This window comes from Tamandua tetradactyla, chromosome 1 (assembly GCF_023851605.1).
Source record: "Tamandua tetradactyla isolate mTamTet1 chromosome 1, mTamTet1.pri, whole genome shotgun sequence".
NCBI classification, from domain to species: domain Eukaryota; kingdom Metazoa; phylum Chordata; class Mammalia; order Pilosa; family Myrmecophagidae; genus Tamandua; species Tamandua tetradactyla.
The window spans coordinates 203,441,071-203,445,513 of NC_135327.1; the positions used below are offsets into that span (position 1 = coordinate 203,441,071).

General features: G+C 39.5%; 1 pseudogene; it reads left to right on the plus strand.

Annotated features, from left to right (window-relative positions):
- Positions 1-3,884: 3,884 nt before the first annotated feature.
- Positions 3,885-4,211, plus strand: LOC143682479 (large ribosomal subunit protein uL23 pseudogene; annotated as a pseudogene).
- Positions 4,212-4,443: the final 232 nt, after the last annotated feature.

Below are 4,443 nucleotides of genomic sequence, written 5' to 3' on the forward strand. Positions count from 1 at the left end.
TCCACTCTATTTGAAATCTCTCATTCATTGAAGCTTTATTTTGTCTCAACTCTCCTTTTGGTCTAGAAGGCTTTCTCAATCCCATGATGCCCAGTGAGGAGAGTCCCAGGAGTTCTGTTTCATGTTGCCAGAGAGCTTTACTCCCCTGGGAGTCATATCCCACGCATAGGGGAGAACACTGAGTTCACCTGCCAAGTTGGCTTAGAGAGAGAGGCCACAACTGAGCAACAAAAGAGGTTCTCTGGGGGTGATAAGTAGGTTAGATTCTCCTTTGAAGGAAATAAGTTCCACAGGGGCGAGCTCCAAGATCAAGGGTACAGCCTATTAAATTGGTTGTCCCCAATGCTTGCGAGAATATTAAGAATTTCCCAGGTGGGGAAGTATAATATTTCCTCCTTTCAACCCATTCCCTTGAGAGGACTTTGCAAATGCTTTTTTATTCTGTACCCAAATTACCCTGGGATGTACCAGGACATCACACTAACCTGTAAAAGCAACAAGATCTCACTCCCTACTCAAGATTCCACGTGATTATGGTGTCCGAATTAACTGACTGTGTCGGTCTGAATCTCTGGTGGCCCCCAGAAAAGCTGTGCCCTTTTATCCTCATTCAATATTGCTGGGTGGGAGCATTTTGATTGTTTCCACGAAGATGTGACCCACCCAATTGTGGGCGGTAACTTTTGATTAGATGATTTCCATGGAGGTGTGTCTCCACCCACTGAAGGTAGAGTTGCTTACTGGAATCCTTTAAAGGAGGAAACATTTTGGAGAGAGTCCCTTTTTCGGTAGAGCCACAAGAAAGCCAGCAGATGCCGCCATGTTCACCATGTGCCCTTCCAGCTGAGAGAGAAACATTGAACGTCGTCGGCCTTCTTGAACCAAGGTATCTTTCCCTGGATGAGCCTTAAATTTGGACATTTCTATAGACTTGTTTTAATTGGGAAATTTTCTCAACCTTAGAACTGTAAACTAGCAACTTATTTAAATCTCCTTTTGAAAAGTGATTCCGTTTCTGGTATATTGCATTCCAGCAGCTAGCGAACTAGAACACTGACCATACAAGTTAAATTAGATAGTGTGCTACTAAAAAAAAACAAATTTTGCACCAAATAAATACCTTTTCTTTTGGTTTCACACAGAAGTTGACATTTTAAAATATAGACCATATCATCCTTTACCCTGTATTCTGATTTACCTTTGTCCTATCCAGATCAGCTTCATTCATATCTCTAGTCAAAGTCTGATCGCTTTTTCAACTTTTTAAACAGTTGCTGTATGGTGTAATGCTGACTTTCACAGCTTTGAGCTCTGACTCTGAGTCTTAGGTGTCATACAAATATCTAAAGTTCCAAGAAACAACTAGGTTATACACAAATAGCTCAGCATCTCAGAATTTAGAAATAACAGTTACAACCCCAGAATAGATGTGACTGCTGTAAGAGCTTACAATCTATGAACCTTTACAATAGGCCTTCACCCGATAACCTATGCTCTCGACTTCAAGTCTCCAAGTTTGTATATTATAGTTGGTCCATATGAGTGAGGCATGATAATATTTTTCTTGATGTTTCTGACATTTCATTCAGCATACTGTCCTCAAGTTTCATTTACCTAATTGCATGCCTCACAACTTCATTCCTTCTTGCAGACTCTCAGTAGTCCCTTGTATGTATACACCACAGAATAGAAGCAACATTTAGTGGTAAGAAGAGAAAATACAGAACTCTCCCTTATGGAATCCTCAGAAGAACAATTACAGTTTCACTCATTCATTTATTCATTCTTTCCTTCACTCATTCATCTTTTCAACAATTGTTGATTGCACACTTACTATGTGCGCTGTAGATACTTTCATTGGTTAATTCTCTAAATTGATTGAATTTATTCTTCCTTTTCATCATTCAAGGATAAAAATTCCATTGGTCATACCCTATGTTGGGTATCTGCAAACTACGGCCCATGGGCCAAACCCAGACACAGCCTATTTTTACATAGCTAATGAGCCAAGAAAGGTTGTTACATTTTTAAAGGGTTGTAACAAACCAACAACCCAGGAAGAATATGCAACATAGACCATATGTAGCCCCAAAAGCTGAAAATATTTACTATCTGGCCCTCTACCAAAAAGGTTTCCCAACCCTTGCCATGCATAGTTAGCAAATAAGAAGTAGTTACAGGACTGGGAGATAAGGTTGTCCTCTAAGAATTAAACTTGTAAAATTAACAAATTACTTATGAAATTGTGAGGGATAGTCTATAATTATCCGACTGAGAAGATGTGAGAAACACCCAAATCCAATCAAGATGACTAAAATTAGGCTATAATACAGAAATATGTGATCTAAGCAACTGTCTACAGAAAAATATTTAAAAGATTTTTGGGTGATGATGCAGTGAGTTAACAAAACCACCAGATAAGCAATAAGAAATATAACCTGTAAGTAAATCAGAGCACGTTTTAATTTAAAAGCAACACAGCAATATACACTATGGCATAGAATGCAAAATTTATGTGAATTCAATATATATAATATAAATGTAAAGCATTTATTCTCCTTTGTTGATCAGGTCTCAATGGAAAAGTTTGAAAATTTTCTCCTGAAAAGATGTGGCAAAATTTTAAGGAGTTCCATGGGTGGGAAATTGTGTCTCAGCAGGCAGAGTTCTGACCTGCCATGTCAGAGACCCGGGTTTGATTCCTCGTGCCTGCCCATGAAAAAAAAAAAATCTTTAAGGAGTTCCAGAAAATGACAAGTCAAAGGAAGTAAGCTTTGTCAGCATTAATTTAACCTCTTCTGAGGAAGACATATCGAATATTCCCATAAAGAAAGAGGTGAACCTTATTGTTGGGCAAGAAAGATTCATTAGTCTTTCTAAACTACAGATAGCACACTCCACAAAACAGCGCAGTTCTGAAAACTGAAGCAACATCAAGAATAAAATCAACAAAGCTATGCAATTCTGTTTGCTTGGGCTTGTGTTCACCAAGCAATGGTGGTTACTAAGATGGTTTCTCAGGAACCGTGATACCAGGAAGTGGTTGCCGGCTGAGGAAGAGAGATCTGCATTCTGGCCACTCGAAATTAGAACACAGGCTGTGTGGTTTATATACAAATGTCTTGAGTGGTTTTCCTTATTCACCTCCGCGGATTTTGCTTGATTTTTGTTTGTAGTTTTAAAAATATGCTCATATAATATACAAATTATGAAATTTATCCAAATTATGAAAAATTAAAAAGCACACAATGTATAGAATAGAAAAGCACTTGTGCCAAGGCCCCACCAATCTTACTCCTCAGAGATCACAGGTAACAAGTTGAAAATATACAGGTATAGAGGTTAAAAATATAAGAGGGATCGATCATTCCATATGTACTCACCCACAACTTACTTTTTTCACTTAATGGCTTCTCATAGACAGTCTTCAAGTCAAAACATAATGATCAGGGTGGGCCATGGTGGCTCAGTAGGCAAGAATGCTTGCCTGCCATGCCAGAGGACCTGGGTTCGATTCCCTGTGCCTGCTCATGTTAAAAAAAAAAAAACATAATGATCAACTATTGTTTTTCATGGCTGCAAAGTGTTGCATTCTATGGCACCACCACTGTTTATTTAACCAATTCTCTACTAATGAGTACTTAGGCTACCTGCAGTTTCTGATATTCCAACTAATGCTGTATATCACAGCACATATATAACTCTGTCCACTGTACAAGTACATCTGAAGAATAAATTTCTATTTGTGGGCTTTCCATGAAGATGGCGCTGAAAGCGAAGAAGGAAGCTCCCACCCCTCCCAAAACCAAAGCCGAAGCAAAGGCTTTGAAGGCCAAGAAGGCAGTACTGAAAGGCATTCCACAGCCACACACAAAAAAATCTGCATGTCAGCCACCTGCCTCTGGAGACAGTCCAAATATCCTCGGAAAAACACTCTCAGGAGAAACATGCTTGACCCCTATATCATCATCAAGATCCCCCTGGCCACCGAGTCAGCCCTGAAGAAGACGGAAGACAGCAGCACACATGCGTTCAGTGTGGATGTCAAAGCCCACAAGCACCAGATCAAACCAACTGTGAAGAAGCTCTGTGACATTGACATGGCCAAGGTCAACACCATGATCAAGCTTGGTGGAGAGAAGAAGGCATATGTTTTACTGTCTCTTGACCATGATGCTTTAGATGTTGCCAACAAACAGGGGATCATCTAAGCTGAGTCCAGCTGGCTAATTCTAAATATAATTTTTTTTTAAAAGGGAATTTATTAAGTTGCAACTTTACAGTTCAAAGGCTGTGAAAATGTCCAAATTAAGGCAAGGATAAAAATATTCAAACTAAGGCATCCAGGGAAAGATACCTTGGCTCAAGAAGGCAGGTGATGTTCAGGGGTTTCTCTCTCAGCTGGAAAGGCACATAGCAACATCTGCTAGCCTTCTCTCCTCA